The following is a 20,742-nucleotide window of genomic DNA, read 5'->3' as shown; positions in this document are numbered from 1 at the left end:
AGATGTGTGCGTCATGCACCTTTCTGGGCCAGCCTGCGTTAATGTCAATGAAACACCCAAAGTGATCCACAAGTGCCTGGAGAACCATAGAGAAATAACCCTTCCGATTAACGTATTCAGAGGCTAGGAGGGCTGGTGCCAGAATTGGAATATGCGTGCCATCTATCGCCCCTCCGCAGTTAGGGAAACACATTTGTGCAAAGCCATCCACAATGTCATGCATGTTACCCAGAGTTACGGTTCTTCTGAGCAGGATGCAATTAATGGCCCTGCAAACTTGCATCAACACGATTCCAACGGTCGACTTTCCCACTCCAAACTGGTTAGCGACTGATTGGTAGCTGTCTCGAGTTGCCAGCTTCCAGATTGCGATAGCCACCCACTTCTCCACCATCAGGGCAGCTCTCAATCTCGTGTCCTTGCGCCGCGGGGTGGGGGCGAGCTCCTCATGCAGTCCCATGAAAGTGGCTTTTATCATCCGAAAATTCTGCAGCCACTGCTTGTCATCCCAGACTTGCACGACAATGTGATCCCACCACTCGGTGCTTGTTTCCCGAGCCCAAAAGCAGCATTCCAAAGTAGTGAGCATGTCCATGAATGCCACAAGCAAACTCATGTCATATGCGTTACTCGAGTCGATATCATCATCGGAGCCCTCGCTGTCACTTTGGATCATAAGGAATAACTCGACTGCCAAACATGACGTGCTGGCAAGACTCGTCAGCATACTCCTCAGCAGTTCGGGCTCCATTCCCGCAGACCAAAAGGGAAGACAGAGCGTGCAGTACAAAAAAGTTGAAAGATGGTGCCAAATGTGGAAGCACAGGGATTGCTGGGATGCGAACCGATGCATCACGGGGCGTTGGGACAGGACCCAGAATGCCCCGAGCCCCCCACCCCCTTCACACAAGCCACAGTGCCAGAATGGGAAGAGGTGATCTGTGGGATAGCTGCCCATAATGCACCGCTCCCAATGCCGCTGCAAGTGCTGCAAATGTGGCCACACCAGTGCACTTGCAGCTGTCAGTGTGGACAGACTGCAGCACTTTCCCTACTGCGCTCTCCGAAGGCGGGTTTAACTCACAGAGCTCTACATCTGCAAGTGTAGCCATGCCCTTAGTGGTACAACTTTTGTCCCTTTCCCAATTTCTTTTGTTCCTTTTTCTGATGACAGAAACACAAAAGATCATGTGTATATCATGATTTTGATTACTCACAAATAAAAACAGCTGCGCTGAAACAAAATAACTACACTCCTCCACACCCAACTAATACATGCAATATATATAATAGATATGAAGTAAAATATATTTATATTTAAATCTTACCGATTTGGGCTTGAGATTCCTTGCAGCTAATTAAATATAGGTACTTGTACATCAGGAAAAGCTTTTTTGTAGTCTGTTGTATAACATTACGGGATATAGAAATAGTGAATGCTTTCAAACTATTTGGAGGCTTAGAAGTGGCAGGACACTAACTGAAGTCAGGAAAGTACAAGGTAGAGAGGGATTTTATGACAAACCTCTTTATCAAGAGAAAAACTGATGTGAGGAGCAGATGACCCAAGCTTGCAATGAAAGCTGCAACCATGAACAAAATCCAGAAGTCTGAGAAACTCAGAAGAAAAAAGCCAAACAGTAATGCGTACAAACACCAAATGACAGCCCTAGATGGGGTCCATGGAATCTTCCTGTACTAAAATGTTAGGTTGTCATCCCTTTTCCTGTCTATTCATATAGATTAATCTCCTCTGTGATATTAAGTCTATAATTTTGGCAACTTGGTGTATGATATCACTCAGAGGACTATAACCTCTTGGTTTAACAAGCAGAAGAGAGAGATGGGTTACAATTGCACAATCCCTGAATTATCAAGAATGATGTTTTTATGGATCTTTTTAAAGTAGCAGTTTAAGAGGGGGAAATGACCACAAATTTGACATGCTTCTAAAATCTTTTGAATCAAGACAGTTCATCCTTACAAAAAGATTTGTTTTTACTTTTGCTCCATCCAATAGCATGTTGAAGGATAATTAACTTTTTTGTTTGTTTTTATAACATATCATGGGACTTGATAACATATTTATCAAAAAAAGAAAACACATATTATGGTTTGGAACACATTGTATTCATGTTACCCCAAATTTTGTACCAAAAGGCACTCCAAGAATGGTTTTGCCTATGACCATAAACCAGTTGTCAATTTGCTCCATCCACATGGGTAGAAAGGGGGTGACTCGCCCTATAAGAATTGCCATGGTATTACCAGAGGCCTTCAACCCGGAGAGGACTCCCCAGAGCAGGCTAATCCTGCTAACCCTTGGAAGGACATGGATACAGCCTTCCCCTCAAAGGATTGACATACAAGCAACAGTTCTTCGAAAACAAAATACTGTTTATTAAAAAAAAATATCAATTACAACACACTTAATAGAATAACAAAGAATACACTATAGCACATAAGATAAAGTAAAGCAGTTACACTGTATTTAAAATCATATATTTAAAGCAGCGCTATAGAATAAAATACACAGAATACACAGGACACAGGAGACATGGACTATATAGCAGTTTCAATGTAATACTTAAGGTACATAGAGACCCTTTATGCCAGTGGTGGGCAACCTGCAGGCCGCATGTGACCCATCAGGGTAATCCGCTGGTGGGCCGCGAGATATTTTGCTGATGTTGACCATCCATAGGCACGGCTCCCTGCAGCTCCCAGTGGCTGCGGTTCACCGTTCCCGGCCAATGGGAGCTACACGAAGTGGTGGCCCACACATCTCTGAGGCCTGCCGCTTCTCGCAGCTCCCATTGGCCAGGAACAGTGAACCGCGGCCACTGGGAGCTGAGGGGGGCCAGGCCTGTGGATGAGCAACATCAGCAAAATATCTCGCAGCCTGCAATCAGCTTACCCTGATAAGCCGCATGCAGCCCATAGGCCGCAGGTTGCCCACCACTGCTTTATGTGCATGTACAAAAAGCTGCACTACAGCTACACAATCTTATCCTTATTACGATGGAACAGACTGAGCCTGTATACATTGGCCTAAGCAAGCATTACGATGCTATACGCTAAAGAGAGAGATGTTATAGTTTAACATAAACATTCTGTGAACAGCGGCCAAGAGGTGGGGTAGATCTCACTCAAACGCGGGCATCCAGCTTTATTTACAGGCAAACCCAGACACTCTGTGAAAAATAGACAGAAGGTAAAACTTACGCGTAGTTTCTTAAAATCCCGCTGCGTTGTCTTACAGGGTCCTTCTGCTCTGTCAGTCTGTTTGTTCAGGCTGCTGCCGATGTCTTTGCTGCTGCTTCCGCCACTGTTCACCTGCTGCCGCCATGGTTGTGAGGCTTGCTGCTGCTGTTTTAAGGTCTGCTGGCGCCCTGGTCTTGAGGCTTGTTTCTGCTGCTATCTTCAGACTTGCTGTTCTTCACAAACCCCCCCAAAATCCAAACCTAAGCCTGCTGGCTGCTGGTTTGATATACAAGTTTCAGTCTTCCCAGCTTGTCTCTGATTGGTTGCTTTTTCAATTCCAGCTCATTAGCATATTTGCTCAGCCAATTAGATTGAACATATTAGCAGAGACCCTGTTCCTGCCTATGTCCTCCCCTTCCTGTATAGATCCTCCCTTGGAAGTCATCATTTGCATAGGTCCTTCCCCGAATCTCCCCTTGAGGTGAATTTGATCTGTTTCCTCCATTCTGATGTCTTTCACAGAGAATCTATTGTGACCACCATTTTCAATTTTTAGCTATAAACTATTATTTAATTATCACTCATTGAAAGCCTTAATTTTAAAACTAACTACAGTTTTATGCAAGCCAAAGCATTATGACATTGTCACTACCATTGTTATGCCAATCTGGAGAGGTGCAATTTTACGATGTTTCAACTCCTTATTCAGTTTTTTTCTGTCAGTCTCTATCAAGGTGCTGCAACATTTTTCAAAACAGCTAAAAGCAAAGTCTCCCATTACATTCAGATCAGCCAGATGGGAGAGATGATCAAAGTCATTTCAGCTGGCTCGACATGTCATCTTGACTAGTGATTTGTTTTAAGTTGAGAACATATCTTCCAGTGTGGCATTCAAGAAGGAGTAGCGATGAAGTACTAATTTCTTAGCGAGCACAGCAGCTGGCTGGTATACAATTGCACCATCCTTGAAATCCAGCATATGGCATAATAATAGTGAAAAGGACCTAAGTTGTGCTTTGGAAACATACATGGTATTTTCTTATACTTTACATTATCAAAGATGCTGCTGTACATGGAAACCTAGTTTTTGTGTGACTAACTTACACCATAGGGTTCTCTGAGCAATTTCCTTTTAATATTTTTCCATTGAGAAAATTCAACACTTCAAATGTGAAACAGTTGGAAGGGTAAATAAACAAACACATTCAGTACCATAAAAAACTGTCTGGATGGCCTCAAGTATACATAAATGTTAAAAGCCATAGAACTGTGTTATAAACAGAAAAAAATACTTTTCACAAAATCTAAGCTGTTGGATGAGGGAGAGGAAAAAATGTAAAATGAGTATATCAGATTCAAAAACTGATCTTAGCAAACCTATTCTTATAAACCAAAAGCTGTCAGAGTTGGAAATGAAATTTGCAAAAGGAATGGAAATGAATGCTTTAAAATTCAAAAGGTATTGGTAAAATGAGAAAACAACTGGAAAAGAATATGAGAAACTCTTACATGGTTAAACCAACATTTATCTGTGTTAACTTCTAGCTGTTCTTTTCACTGAAAATAAATATATTGTGTCTACTGGATGGAAAATAGGCTTGGTAGGTGAATAAATATAACCATATGTGTTCAAAAACTGTTGCAAAAAAAGCAAGTGCAATTTTAGGTTGCATTAACTGAGGCACAGCATGCAAGTCACGGGACGTGATAATACCCTCTGCTCGGCACTGGTTAGGCCTTACTTGGAGTACTGTGTCCAATTTTGGTCACTGCTGTACAGAAAGAACGTAGAGAAACTGGAAATCTAGAGGTGAGCAACAAAGATATTCAAAGGGCTGGATTGCAAGCCATGTGAACAAAGGCTGAAGGTAGTGGGTATGTATAGTTTGGAAAGGAGGAGATTAAGGGGGGGATATGATAGCAGTCTTTAAATATTTGAAAGGCTGCCATCAGAAAGATGGAGAAAAGTTGTTCTCTCTTGCCACAGAGGGCAGGACAAGAGTCAATGGGTTCAAACTACATCATAGCAAATTTAGATTAAATCTTAGGAAAAACTTCCCAAGGACAATCAAATGTCAAGAAGACAGTCATATAAACATTCATGTGTTAGGAAAAGGAATGCAAGGTTGTGTTATCAGAGCAAAGAATCTAAAACCCTCCCCCACCTTTCTTTTCAAAGAAAAACATGAGTTTAAGCCCACACAAAGAATTTGAGTAATGTCCTTATTGAAAATGATTTCTTCTGTAAACACCCTAAAGTCTTAATTCTTTGTACACCAAAACATTTATGGTGGGAAAGATTTTACAGAAGATATTGGTTACTTCCAAACGCATGGTACCACTTAAAGATGAAAACCTTTGTGTTTCTCAAACGTTTAAAATGGCATAAGTTTCTTTTAAATATATATTTGCAAGTATTTTGTATTTAAATGCAAGCTTTCATATAATTACTGCCTGATATCATAGTTATTTACATATAGAATATTTATATTAATGCAGTGCTCAAACAATTCTAACCCCACTCAGGAAGACAAGAAAAAATATTTTTCCAGACATTGGTAAACTGGGCATAAGCAAACAGTATGTGTTTTAATATAGCTAAATATAAATGTCTACATCTAGGAACAAAGAATGCAGGCCATTTTTACAGGATGGTGGACTCTATTGTGGGAGGCAGTAACTCTGAAAAAGATTTGGAGGTTGTGGTGGATAATCAGCTGAACATGAGGTGCTAGTGTGATGCTGAGGCCAAAAGAGTTAAGGCTATCTGGGGATGCATAAACAGGGGAATCTTGAGTAAGAGTAGAGAGGATATTTTACCTCTGCATTGGCACTGGTGTGACTGCTGCTGGAATAGTATGTCCACTTCTGGTGCCCACAATTCAAGAAAGGGGTTGATATGTTGGAGAGGGTTCAGAGGAGAGCCACAAGAACGGTTGAAGGATTAGAAAACATGCCGTATAGTGCTAGACTTAAGGAGCGCAACGTATTTAGCTGAACAAACAGAAGGTTAAGGGGTGACTTGATTACAGTCTATAATTCAGTGTAACGGCAAAATGTGTAACATGATCCAATGGCTGGAAGTTAAAGCTAGATGAATTCAGACTGCAAATAATGTGTAAATTTTTAACAGTGAGAGTAATTAATCATTTGCACAACTTACCAAGGGTCATGGTAATTCTCCAACACTGACAATTTTTAAATCAAGATTGAATGTTTTTCTCAAAGCTATGCTCTAGGACTTATTTTTGGGAAGCTCTATGGCTCTATGGAGGTCAGACTAGATGATCACAATGGTCCCTTCTATCAATCTATGAAGCTAAAAAAATAATTTACACTAATACTCACACTCAGTTTGCATAGATTTTTTAAAAGAAAATTACTAAAACATGGTATAATAATAATTTATTATTATTAATGAACAAGAAGAAATTTTAAAAGATAGTAATGAAACTTTACTCAGGCAGATCTTTTTCATTAAAATCAGGTACCTCCTGAAGGAGAATATTTTTCTGAGAAACTTTTAAGAGACACATCCGTCATAAACATACAGCTAAGGGTAGCATAAAATCCCTTCTTTACCTGTAAAGGGTTAATCAGTTCCTCATTGGCACCTGACCAGAAGGACCAATGGGGAAAGAAGATACTTTCAAATCTGCGGGGGAAAAGGTTTTTGTTTGTGCTCTTTGTTGTTCTCTCCAAGACAAAGAGAGAGACGAAGTAAGTAATCTAGCTCCTACTGAATGATACATCTAAAATTGCAGAAATGGTAAGTAATAGCAAGGAAATGCATTAGAGTATCTTTTGTTTTAGCTTGTGAATTTTCCCTGTGCTAAGAGGAAGGTTTATTCCTGTCTTTTGTCATTTTAAAGTTTTGTCTGGGGGGAAATCCTCTGTGTTTTAAATCTTATTACCCTGTAAAATTACCTTCCATCCTGATTTTACAGAGGTGCTTCTTTTTCTTTTTTCTTTATAATAAAAGTTCAGTTTTTAAGAATCTGATTGAGGTTTTAGTGTCCTAAAAACCCAAGGGTCTGGTCTGTGCTCACCTTGTTTACTCTCAAGCCTCCCCAGGAAAGGGGATGAATGAGCTTGGGGGGATTTTTTGGGGAAACAGGAACTCCAAGTGGTCCTTTCCCTAAATCTTTGTTTATCTTACTTGGTGGTGGCAGCGATACCATCCAAGAACAAGGAAGAATTTGTGTCTTGGGGAAGTTTTTAACCTAAGCTGGTAGAAATAAGCTTAGGGGGTCTTTCATGTGGATCCCCACATCTGTACCCTAGAGTTCAGAGTGGGGAGAGAATCCTGACAACATCAATGATTTGTGTCTGATGGAACATTCTGGTTTTACAGTATGGCTTTGTTTTAAACCAAAATACAACAAAAGCTTTTATCTTATAGGAGCTTTAAGAACTACTTGTATGAACAACTTTTTTACCTTGATTTCACTGAGACTTCTAATGTGCTTAATGTTAGGCATGTGCTAACAGTATCTTGCTGAATCAGGGGTTTAATCTCCACTGGAGTCAGCATCCACCACCATGGTATATAAGAGACCCTATATGTATATTGACTGTGGTATCTCAGATATCATTTTGTAGTAAATGTTACTTAGCACTTTTTAATGTAACACTTCACTAGACCACAATCTTATTTCTTATGTCAGAACTATTGCAGATGAGAACTAGGAATATACAGATAAGTACACTACAAAGCAATCTATTTGTGAGTAAAAATGAAATAGACTCTGTTTCTCATGCAAAGACTGACTGGCAGTACATCCAGTATTCACTTCACTTGCTTAGATTGAATAAGACCTAAGTTTGCTTTCCAGTCTCCAATCATACGGCCAGATCCTTAGGTTCTCAGTTAGGAGCCTGATCTACACCCTCCTGTGGGAAAACCATGGACAGGGCTAAATGGCAAGAAAATGCCTCACAGCACAGCTCCATTGGAGCCATGCTATTAGGCCTTCTACAATCTCCAGCCTTTCCTTAAAGAGGTGAATGTTGGTAGGCTATATTACATTTCTGGGGGAGCCTGTGTGTCTGCCTTGTAGCTTGCTCCTTAAATGAAACCTGCCAGACCTGCTGCTAGATGCAGGGGAAGAGAAGAATGTTGGCTCAGAGACAGCTGACATCCTTTCTGTGAGAGAAAGAAGGAGATCCACAAGTACAGGAGGCTCCCTCTATTACATTGAAGGGGATCGACTGAGCCCATACTTTCTATTCAGTCTTCACTCTGTCTGTTTCCCATAAAGGTCAGGGAAGGTTTGTCTGAGTAAGATCCTCAGAATTCAGCCCATTGTTTACTGTAAACATCCAAGTCTAGGACAGGAAGATCATCTGTTCTTCCTGGTAGGCCTCCCTAGCACAAATCTTCTCAATTGACCCCTGGTGCATCCTCATGGACAGGTCAGAGATCACCATGCCTTTAAAATTAGAGGAGGAAATTGCCAGTGGGCTCAACTCCAGTTAAACTTATCTAGCTCCATGTTCATGGGTATGTCTATTGAAGCCAATCAGTACAACATAACATAACGTGCTGCTGAGGCTTTTTTGGCTGGAAAATCAATTCTACATATACAGTAGGAGATCATTTTGCTAACATTGTGAATGTGAAAAGACGAGCCGTCTGGTTCTGTTCCTACAAACATTTGTGCAAATGCTTTCCCCTGTAACAAAAATAGTCTTTATTACACCAGTTCAATTTTGATACTGCGACTACCACAATATGTTCAGTAATGATAGCCTTTTCCCACGTAGCATCTTCATTTTGAAGAAAGATAAACAAGAACAAATATTAATTTATAATGAATAGTGTATACACTACTACTGCGTAACTGACAAATGCATGAAAAATTTCTGATTCCTTTGGGCCATGTTACCATTCTGCACACTACATGGAATTTCCTCCAGGTTTTTTTATATAAAAGCAGAAAAAATATATACCAATAATGTAAAATGAAATCTCCAGTTACAAGTATAAAGGCTATGTCTTAGAAGAGTCACTGGATTAAGAACCAAGAGCACGTCAAGCTCAGGGTCAAAATCTATGATACAATAAAGATTGGTCAGTTGTTTTTAATAATATAATCAAAACTTCCTCATGGATCTATTGACACCTGGGATGCTGACTGCCTGAAATCAAATCTGATACTAGAACTATTGAGAGCAATGAAGGTTTTATTGATTTAAAATGAGGTTACTAGCCTCCTTTGGCTGTTCCTGGGGATGTGTTTATCGTTTTTTAAAAAATATTTTCATTACAATTCCAAATTTTAGCAGCATGTAACAGAAAAAAGGAAAATACAAATAAAAATACAAAACAGCTTTCTATTAACCCACAGAATACATGTAATTTTCTGGCTTAGCTGGCAACTAGATCATTGTGTTTGATTCAAAGCTGGGAAGTTGTTAGCAATTAATATCATTTTATAATGCATTGTGTTGCTTTCACCAGCAAAGAAAAAACAAGCAGTTTAAATTTGGAGGAAATTCTCTTAAATGTACTTCTTGTCTTGAGGTGAGGAAAGTCTTGATTCTGCTATGACATACTGGACCAAATTCAGAAGTGAATCTGGAAAGAATCTGAATTGCTGTAATTTATACCTTTTTTCTGCCAGCCTATCTGTATGATATACCAATTTAGACTGCTAGACTCCGTTAGACATACTGACTTGTTAGACTCACATCCTCACTTACTACTCCTTACACATCACCTCTGAATTTTGCTCACTGGGCCATATTCAAAGGTGATTCTAAGTGGGTCTTGAAGGATTGAAATTAGTGTAATTTACTCCTTCTTTCAGCCTAAATTATTGTACCATATTATATTCCCTCCGGGATCCCTTTAGACTAACTTAGATTCATTTACATACTCATTTAGACTTCTCAGTCATTACCCAATATTTAAATTATCTTTACAGGTCACTTCAGAATTTGACCCACTAACTGTCATCTCTACTCTTATAAAAAGTACCATATGATAGTTAGTAACTGCAAATGATAATGGACTCAGTTTTGTATGTCATCTGAAAGATGGAACATCCAAAAATTGCAGTGCCCCTCATGTATAGTTATCATGGAGAGTTTATCCCTTGTTTCAGAGGGAAGACTGTGACCTATTGAGACACCATTATCATTTCCTGTGACATATAAGGGTTCCTGGAACTCTCTCATTAAATTATTATCTAGGCTCAAACCTGTTTAGTTTATGAGATGAAACTGCAGCTAGTAGTTCACCTTCAACTAGTACATATTTAGTCTCTCTAATTTAAATGATTTCTATCATATTGAATCTTAAACAGAGATTATGGAAAATGTTATTCAGTGCTAAAGAAATTAGTCTCACATATTTTAAGATTCCTGCTCTCTTACTTCTCTTGTGTCCCTAATGTTGGATCTTTGCACCACTTATGAAATGCAGCCTTAGCAAGCTGAGAAGACTTTGGGGAATTTTATTAGTTTTAGGTTATTCCATTTCAATCTGTTTTCTAAGTCAACATTTTCCTTGGTGTACTCTATATCAAGCCAAAATTCTTGTTAGTTTTCGGCAGAAGAATGATGTCAGCCATTTGGCTTTTGGATTAATTTTCAGTGGACTTAAGCCATTGGTGGACATGGGAAAATTATTTGGAAAGATGATGCATTTCTCCACAAATCTTATCCAGATTTTCATATTTCTAATGCTTAATTGAGCATGTTGGGGACGAATGTGGGAAACTGAGTCAGAAGTCCACCCAACTTAGGTTTAATCAATTTTCTCCTTTATTTGTAAATTTTCAGACAGAATTATTATCACATAGTTTCTGAAGATATATTTATGCCACACAATAAGCAGATAAGACAGAACAGACAGAGGCCTACATTACCAAGTTCCAGGGTACCGGGAAACCCTCCTCCACTTCATGATGGTTGCCTCAGTCTCTGTTCTCTGATCTGGACCTTCAGTCTCATTCCTTCAGTTTCTGGTGCAGTAGTTCTCTGATATGGGCCTTATTCACTTGCTTTTTTATATTTTTTTCCACGTTACATATTCATTTGTTTTCCTCGAGTCAATGTTAAACATTGTGTCTTACATAACCCATACAGTATGCATGCACAAGCTTCGATTTAAAAAACTTTTGCTGTTTACACTATTTTCATGTTATTGTGTTTCCATGTCATCTTGTTCTTTTTTCCCCCAGCCTAGGGACTTTTAGCAGTGCATATATGTATTTATTATACTAATTAACATCCTTTTATCTAATGTTTCCAGTGAAGTAACAAAACATCATTTTTGTCCTGTCAGCAATAAGCATCATCTAAACAAGTCTCTGATAGAGAAGAATTGGCAAGGCAACACTCATGCCAGGCAAAAACTAGGCCAAGGCCTTGGCATAAGTGATACTTCATCCAAACTAATTCACTATCCATAATTATAAATTGTTAAAGCATAACTAACAAAACTCTTATTTTCACCATTTAGCAAGTCTTCATATTTATATTTCAGTATCATTATTCAACATATACGTATCATCATAACCTTTAATTTTTATTTGAACAGGTAAGCTATGGGGATCTCAATCCCCTCTAATGTCAGTGTTTCTTATCTTCTTCAGACATGGGTTTTCATGGGACATTTGCTCAAAGTTCTAGAATCATGTTTGTAAATCATAGAATCATAGAATATCAGGGTTGGAAGGGACCCCAGAAGGTCATCTAGTCCAACCCCCTGCTCGAAGCAGGACCAATTCCCAGTTAAATCATCCCAGCCAGGGCTTTGTCAAGCCTGACCTTAAAAACCTCGAAGGAAGGAGATTCTACCACCTCCCTAGGTAACGCATTCCAGTGTTTCACCACCCTCTTAGTGAAAAAGTTTTTCCTAATATCCAATCTAAACCTCCCCCACTGCAACTTGAGACCATTACTCCTCGTTCTGTCATCTGCTACCATTGAGAACAGTCTAGAGCCATCCTCTTTGGAACCCCCTTTCAGGTAGTTGAAAGCAGCTATCAAATCCCCCCTCATTCTTCTCTTCTGCAGGCTAAACAATCCCAGCTCCCTCAGCCTCTCCTCATAAGTCATGTGTTCCAGACCCCTAATCATTTTTGTTGCCCTTCGCTGGACTCTCTCCAATTTATCCACATCCTTCTTGTAGTGTGGGGCCCAAAACTGGACACAGTACTCCAGATGAGGCCTCACCAATGTCGAATAGAGGGGAACGATCACGTCCCTCGATCTGCTCGCTATGCCCCTACTTATACATCCCAAAATGCCATTGGCCTTCTTGGCAACAAGGGCACACTGCTGACTCATATCCAGCTTCTCGTCCACTGTCACCCCTAGGTCCTTTTCCGCAGAACTGCTGCCTAGCCATTCGGTCCCTAGTCTGTAGCGGTGCATTGGATTCTTCCATCCTAAGTGCAGGACCCTGCACTTATCCTTATTGAGCCTCATCAGATTTCTTTTGGCCCAATCCTCCAATTTGTCTAGGTCCTTCTGTATCCTAGTATCCTATCCCTCCCCTCCAGCGTATCTACCACTCCTCCCAGTTTAGTATCATCCGCAAATTTGCTGAGAGTACAATCCACACCATCCTCCAGATCATTTATGAAGATATTGAACAAAACCGGCCCCAGGACCGACCCTTGGGGCACTCCACTTGATACCGGCTGCCAACTAGACATGAAGCCATTGATCACTACCCGTTGAGCCCGACAATCTAGCCAGCTTTCTACCCACCTTATAGTGCATTCATCCAGTCCATACTTCCTTAACTTGCTGACAAGAATACTGTGGGAGACTGTGTCAAAAGCTTTGCTAAAGTCAATAAACAATACATCCACTGCTTTCCCTTCATCCACAGAACCAGTAATCTCATCATAAAAGGCGATTAGATTAGTCAGGCATGACCTTCCCTTGGTGAATCCATGCTGGCTGTTCCTGATCACTTTCCTCTCATGCAAGTGCTTCAGGATTGATTCTTTGAGGACCTGCTCCATGATTTTTCCAGGGACTGAGGTGAGGCTGACTGGCCTGTAGTTCCCAGGATCCTCCTTCTTCCCTTTTTTAACGATTGGCACTACATTAGCCTTTTTCCAGTCATCCGGGACTTCCCCCGTTCGCCACGAGTTTTCAAAGATAATGGCCAATGGCTCTGCAATCACAGCCGCCAATTCCTTCAGCACTCTCGGATGCAACTCGTCCGGCCCCATGGACTTGTGCACGTCCAGCTTTTCTAAATAGTCCCTAACCACCTCTATCTCCACAGAGGGCTGGCCATCTCTTCCCCATTTTGTGATGCCCAGCGCAGCAGTCTGGGAGCTGACCTTGTTAGTGAAAACAGAGGCAAAAAAAGCATTGAGTACATTAGCTTTTTCCACATCCTCTGTCACTAGGTTGCCTCCTTCATTCAGTAAGGGGCCCACACTTTTCTTGGCTTTCTTCTTGTTGCCAACATACCTGAAGAAACCCTTCTTGTTACTCTTGACATCTCTTGCTAGCTGCAGCTCCAGGTGCGATTTGTCATTAAAAAAGCTTTGTCAGTAATATTGTGTATTGCATTTTGAGGGGTGCTTTCTTAAGGCCTTAATAACCAATTGTTCCCCAGTAAACATATCTCTTCACATTGATTTTCTTGCTTGTGCAGATCAATATTTTCTGCTTTGTGGCGCAGTCTGTCAGCTGTTTGCTAAATATGGTATTTTTTTTTGGCAGAGAGCTCCTTTTTCAGATATATTTGTTGAAAGAGGTTCCTTGATTTCTGAAGTCTCAGTATCTGGCATTACTGTTCAGTAAGTCTGATTTCAATCGTTAGATAAACTGGAAGAAATATTAAGAGAAAAAGTCTACAGATCCAAATTCTGCCTGAGGGTACTAGTCTGCAGCTCCCACTGAACTCAATGGAAGTTGCATACTGAGATCTAAGGATATGTTCTTGCAAAAACTTAGGCATGTGTTTAATGTCTAAAATTAAGCATGTGCATAAGTATTCACAGAACTGAGGCTGAAGGATATTAATGGTGTATAGAACATGGGGATGACTGTAATAGTTTTATGAATATGTGACATAGCTATCAAGATAGTAGCCCTAGGGTGACCAGATGTCCCGATTTTATAGGGACAGTCCTGATTTTGGGGTCTTTTTCTTATATAGGCTCCTATTACCTCCCATCCCCGTCCCGATTTTTCACATTTGCTGTCTGGTCACCCTACCTGGCCCAGAGGTGAGGGTACTTGGGTTAAGTGGAACCTACCTAAACTTGAAGGAAAGGCTAATGTTTAGATAAGATCAGATGCATTATAGGCTTTTTTGTTTTAACCTTTTTGTCTGATTGCTATGTACCTTTGGGTGAATAAATGATATGTTTGTTTTGAAGACGCTGTTGTGAGTCACTTTAATCAGCGGCAAGTCACAGGCTCCCAGATAGAAGCTCCTTCCAGGTTGGGCCTGTAGAGATATCACAGTTGGCAAACACAGGGGGTACAACTCAGGGATCCAGTTTAAGAGGGGTAGAACAGCAGGGTTGTACCCAGAGACTGATAAAAGTAGTGAAGTCTTTCACCTGAGGCATGAACTAGAGAGAGACTACAAAGGGATCTAAGGTATCTCTTGCCCTTTAACTGTGACAAACGGAACCATAAGTCATAAGCAGCAAGTGTTTATCCAGAACAAATAATGCCAAACTTACTTTTTATGTTTATGTTTTATGTTTAAAAACAGAACTGCTAAATTAGTGGATGAAAACAACTGATAATGTGGAGAAAGCTTATATGTTTGGATTTTAGTACCTTATTGAACATGATGCCTCATTAAATTTTATTTTCAAAATTAATTTGGCTTAGACATTAACTCTGTCACCCCCAAAAATATTTTATCTCTGTCTGATTCCTTTCACAACACCTGTCTCGAACTCTCTTGAGCCTTTCATCATATTTTTGTCTGTTATTTCCCCACACCAGTATGTCATCTATGTAACCTGAACACCTCGCAGACATTCAAATGCCAATTGGATCACTCTGTGATACACGTCAGGAGCTGAACAGATGCCAAAAGGAAGTCTGGCAAAACTGTACCTGCCAAATGGTGTGCTGAACATACGAAGTGTAGAACTTTTGTCCTTCAGCTTTATTTACCAAAATCCACTACTGGCATCTAAGACAGGGAAAACTGAAGCTTTTCTTAGAATCATAGAATCCATAGTAATGGAAGGGACCTCGAGAGGTCATCTAGTCCAGTACCCTGGACTCGTGGCAGGACTAAGTATTTGATAATTTGCTGGTGATTTCTTTTACTCTAGGCAATTGAAAATGTTTCCTTCATATTGCTTTATTCACGTCTTTTGGATCCAAGCATATTCTTATTTCATCTCAATGTGGTTTGTCTACAATTATTATAGAATTGACCCATTTTTTAGGTTCTTGCACTTTTGATATTATTTGTAACTATTCTGTATAATGCAATTCTTTTTTCTACTTTGTCCCTGAATGCCACTGGAACTTTATGAGGCACATGTATTACTTACTGGTGGTACTTGTGAGTTCATCTCTATGGCATGCTTACCTGGCAAGCACCCAGGGCCAGCTGTATGTTGTTTGCTGCCCCAAGCAAAAAATTTGCCGCCCCAAGCTCCGAGAGCACAAAAAAGAAAAAAAAAAGAGGCTGGCCGGAACGCCGCCCCTGGAATTGCGCCGCCCCAAGCACGTGCTTGCTTTGCTGGTGCCAAGAGCCGGTCTTACAAGCACCTTAAACTTTCTAAGACATCTTTATATTCCTGGTTTTCCTTCACCATACTGACTCTGCACTGTAAGCCCAATATGGCTTGCAAATCAAATTCTTCCACCTGAAATTCCAGCAGTGCTTTCTTATTCTGATACTCAGAGTCCAACTTGCCTTTACCAGATATTTGCAGTTTTTTCCCTGAGTAAGTTGTCAGCCAGATACTTGAGCTATGAAGTGGTTCTGTCCTTTACAAACATCATATTGGCCTGTGCCCCAGAATCCATTTTAAAATACATGGTTTTCTGATTATTAATGAGCAATTCCACAATCCATTTGTCCTTGGGAGGCTTAGTACCACGGGTGAAAGTAACTCCAGACACTTACCAGTATGGGGCCGGGGCTGGCTCTGGCTCTCGGAAGGGGCGGGTCCTCGGGCAGAAGGGGCGGGCTGAGCGGTCAGCATCCCACAGCCAGCCCTTCGAGGTTGCCTGGCCCGTGCCGCCCAGTGCTCCAGTGGTGATTTAAAGGGCCCTGGGTCCTTTTAAATTGCCGGCCCCGGGACAGCTGCTCCCTTTACCCCCCCTCCCGTGGGGGGGCAAAAGGAGCAGAGAACGTTAAAGCGCTGCAGGGTCCTTTGCCGTGGCCGTGCTTTAACATTGCTGCGCCTCCCCCCACCACTTGGTGGCCCTGCTGGTAGGGCCGCCGATGGGGGGGGTGCAAAAACGTTAAAGTGCTGCCACCGACAGGAGGCAAAAGACGCAGGTATGTTAAGGCGCAGCGTAGGGGCTGGTGCGGGTTCTTACTGGTATGCCGTACCGGCCCACTTTCACCCTGCTTAGTACCCAGCTTACCAAAGAACAGAGCTTGTGATTATTCATCTGCTCCCCTGAGGGTAAACATTTGTTTGCCATAGGACTTCTCCTTTCCAGAGTTGCACATTTTGGTAAAATGATTGCATTTGCCACATCTTCAGCATTCTTGCCTATATGCAGGACAGTTGTTTACGGCATGGCTACGTCAACATTTATAACAATCTTTATTTGCCTCTTCTCTTTTTTCACATCTTTTGATCACAGGCTTTCATTAGCAGCCGGATGCCCGCCAGTCCATGACAGCATGTCTGGGTACTTACTAAAGGCGGACACACGCTGCAGTGTGTGCATGTATTTTTACGGTTTGCCCAGCCCTTTCTACTATTTTGCAGGAATTTCATCTGCACGACATATGTCCACAGCACGTTCAAAGATAAAACTAGTCTCCCTCAACAACCTAGCTTGCACTGAGTCTGACACAATACCACACACAAGGTGGTCTTTAATGAGCATTCTCCAAAATTGTACTGCCAGTTTTAAATCAGTCACGTATTGGTCTATACTTTCCCCATCTGTCTGACTTCTGGTGAAAAATTTGTACCTCCCACATGACATATCTTCATGGACCACAGTATGCCTCAAACTTTATTCTTTAAAAATTGTATATTTTCTTTATCTGCTGAATCAAACTGAAAAGCGTTAAATACCATTCTTGCTTCTTCACCTGCCACATAAAGAAATAATACTATTTGCAGACATTCACTTTTTTTTGTCTGCACCTCTTGCAGTGCTATGCAGCTCAAATCCTTGCTTCTACTTTGGGTAGTGTCTGCTGCATTTCCTTCAAATACTAAATTTCTTGGGGGCTTTACTTGGTCCATTTTATTTGTTTTAAACCTGCCGCCCGTTAATTTCATTTGGTGGCCCCTAGTTCTTATATTATGAGAACAAATAAATAACTTTTCCTTATTCATTTTCTCCACACCACTCATGACTTTATATACCTCTAGCACAGCTCCCCTTAGTCTCCTCTTTTCCAAGCTGAAAAGTCCTAGCCTCTTTAATCTCTCCTCGTATGGGACCCTTTCCAAACCCCTAATCATTTTAGTTGCCCTGTATATGAGGGAAACCACTTCAAGCCAGGAGGTGCTGCCACATCCCCAGCATCCCTAGTTCCAAGCACCTATGGAAACAAAAATCAAAAGGGACCAGTGCTACTACATGAGGTCCCAAACACATCCTGGCAGAAACTTGGCATGGACCTGTTTGAGTTTCAAAGTGCAGATTATCTTATTCTGGTTGCTTTATTATCCAAAATACTTAGAAAGCTGCTTGCTTTAGGTAACAAGTGTGTATGTCATCATTAGACACCACAAGTCTATATTTGCAAGGTATGACATACCTGAAGAACTCATTAGAGACAATGGACCACAATTTTGCTCCAGTGTCTTTAATACTTTTGCAAAGCAATGAGACTTTATTCACTAAACATGAAAACTGTTGTTCCCGCAGTTGAACAGAATGGCAGACCACTGGCACACCACTAGAAAATGGAGAGACTGCATTTGTCAAAAAGGAGCATGGAAACCTGTAAAGATGATTGACCAATACACTGCTCTAAGATCTTATCTCATTGATACAATGGAAGGAGACGTCTATAGAAGAAACAGAAAGGATTTGATGAGCAGAAAAAGAATTGTACAGGAGGCGAATGAAAACCTGGAACAATCAGAAACGGTCTCAACATCCAGCTCAGAAATGTAAACAATCTGAGACCAATCTACTGAGTCTCAACCGGTCAGTTTGAATACAGAAAAATAAAATAGGACAGTGATACTCCTGTTACTACCCGTAAGGGTGAGTGATAAGAAAACCCGCTAGATACAGAGACTAATTTTTCTAGACCCTTTAAGGATTGAGATTAGAGTTCTGGATACTAAATTAAATTGATAGAGCTAAATAAAACAGTTAAAAACAGAGATGTAATGATAGCAGGAACTTTGGAGTAGGAACCAAAGTTATCCATAGTGTGGTATGGCACAAATCATCATGTAGTGAGCCTTATCAGCAGAAGCACATTGCTTGCACTGCACTTGGAGCCCGACAGGCAGACCTGCATTAGTTGTGCAGTTCTCAGCAACAAGTGAAGTGTTTACTGTTACTTAAAAAGTCTCCAGTATCTGTTCTTACGGTATAATAGCAAGCTGGCAACAGCTTTTGCAGGTCACTTGTCATAGCACCATGGACTTCAATGCAGCTCCTACAACTTCCACTTCCTAAGGATCTGCCCCTTTCATTCACTAATTATTGCTAAGATTGTTTTGACAAGTTAAGAAAAAGCAGAGTGATCACATTCTCTGTATTGCTCTTGTATGCCATATTTTTGCTAGAAGAATTAATAAGCAGTAAACAAACAACAGGACGGACTGATGTAGGCTATGTATGTTTTAGTGGTACAATCATAGTGTAGTTAAAATACTTTCTGTCTCACCTGAAAAGAAGGCTTACAGGGGTAACTGAAAAGAATATGGAAAATTATTGCTAAGATTTCTTTTTTCATCTTCTTTTAGCCATTTAATGTAAGGGTAGAATATTTTTGGATGAATGCACAGAGGGACTCACTAATTGCTGTCTAGAGGAACAACACTATTTCTTTGATTAGGAGTAAAATTAGTCTTGGTACAAGTAGTGACCACTTGTGATAAGTTTGATCACTGAGACTGGTTTCGTATACAAACATAGCTTTCTTCACTGGTACCTTCCCACCCCAACATACCATCCCTCGCTCTCCATTTGTCTGTTTATTCACCTGCGTCATCTTGTCCTAAACATAGCCTGTCAGCTGTCTGGAGAAGGAACTGTCTTTGTTTTAGTGGTTTGTACTGTGGTTAGCATAGTTGGACTCTGATCCCTGAGGATGATAATTATTGATCCCCTTTATATGCTTTCTTTGGCAAACTCACATAATGCGGAATGTGATTTAACATCTTTGTGAGCTGGTTGATTGCTGCGGCGTATTACATGGCAAGCAAACAATGAGCTCACAAAGAAATTCAATTATGGTGAATATGAATAAAGTAGAATGAAATCTGCACCCACAGAAAACAAATGAAGCAGAGTGAAACAGAAAACTACGCTGTGCAACTACGTAGTATTGGTGTAAAGAGAACTAATTTAGTTATGGTTAATAGATCTGATCCGAAGTCCAACTGGAGTCAATGGAATCCTTTTCATTGACTGGCTTCTGGATCGTGTACAGGTCTACTCAGTAGCTGATTCTGCCATTAATAATACAGCCAGATTTTCCACTACACCCCACTAGCTTAAAAACATTTGGTGACAGCTAAAAAAGTAATGGTGAGCCAATAATAAACACAGCTGCCAGCAACACATGGGTAAAACAAACCAAGAAAAAAACAGTGTGTGTGTGTGAGAGAGAGAGATAGAGAGAGAAAGAGAGCGAGAGAAAGAGAACAAGGCTTTATTATGATGGAAAGTTTTACATAAACTTTCAGCACATCAAAAGAATTATCTGTCATGACCTCTGAAGTCTAAGGTGAAGTCAAAAATTTTAATTGAACACAGAGGTAAATCAAAAGACATCTAATATGGCACTGATTCTATTAAAATGTCATTTAATCAGCCCTGGAAATGTTAGCTTCCTTGTACAAAATGATGAAGCCTTCTCCTTTTTGTAATCTATGCGGGGAAAATAATCCCATCTTGTATGTATCATTTTTGAAAGGTATGTTCAAGTATTTCCAATAAATGCACTGACTCAGCAGAACAGCATATTATCTGAACAGCAATTGTAAACTAAGAGCTAATTAAAGACATGAAATCAATGGCCAGATATTTGTCTCCAGTAAGTGTTTATGAAACTATGTGGTTTGGGTAACAGGAACCAGCAAATGTGTTCATACAAAGTGTAACATTGAAATCAGTCTGAAAAGTAAACTAGACCTGTTGAGTTAAACAGGTCAAATCTGCTGTATCACTTTGGATTTATCTGTAAACTCC

At 40.5% G+C, this 20,742-nt stretch overlaps 1 long non-coding RNA gene across 1 annotated transcript in view; it reads left to right on the top strand.

Moving 5' to 3' along the window:
• LOC140908709 (uncharacterized) overlaps nt 1–18,694 on the top strand; it is a 34,810-nt gene extending 16,116 nt beyond the window's left edge. The window contains exon 4 of the long non-coding RNA XR_012157967.1: nt 18,235–18,694. This is a non-coding gene — a long non-coding RNA (uncharacterized lncRNA). The remainder of the gene's footprint in view (nt 1–18,234) is intronic.
• The last annotated feature ends 2,048 nt before the right edge of the window (nt 18,695–20,742 follow it).

Source organism: Lepidochelys kempii, chromosome 3, assembly GCF_965140265.1.
Source record: "Lepidochelys kempii isolate rLepKem1 chromosome 3, rLepKem1.hap2, whole genome shotgun sequence".
Classification (NCBI taxonomy): Eukaryota; Metazoa; Chordata; order Testudines; family Cheloniidae; genus Lepidochelys; species Lepidochelys kempii.
Note: the sequence above shows the minus strand (reverse complement) of the source record. Positions and strands in the feature narration are given on the sequence as shown.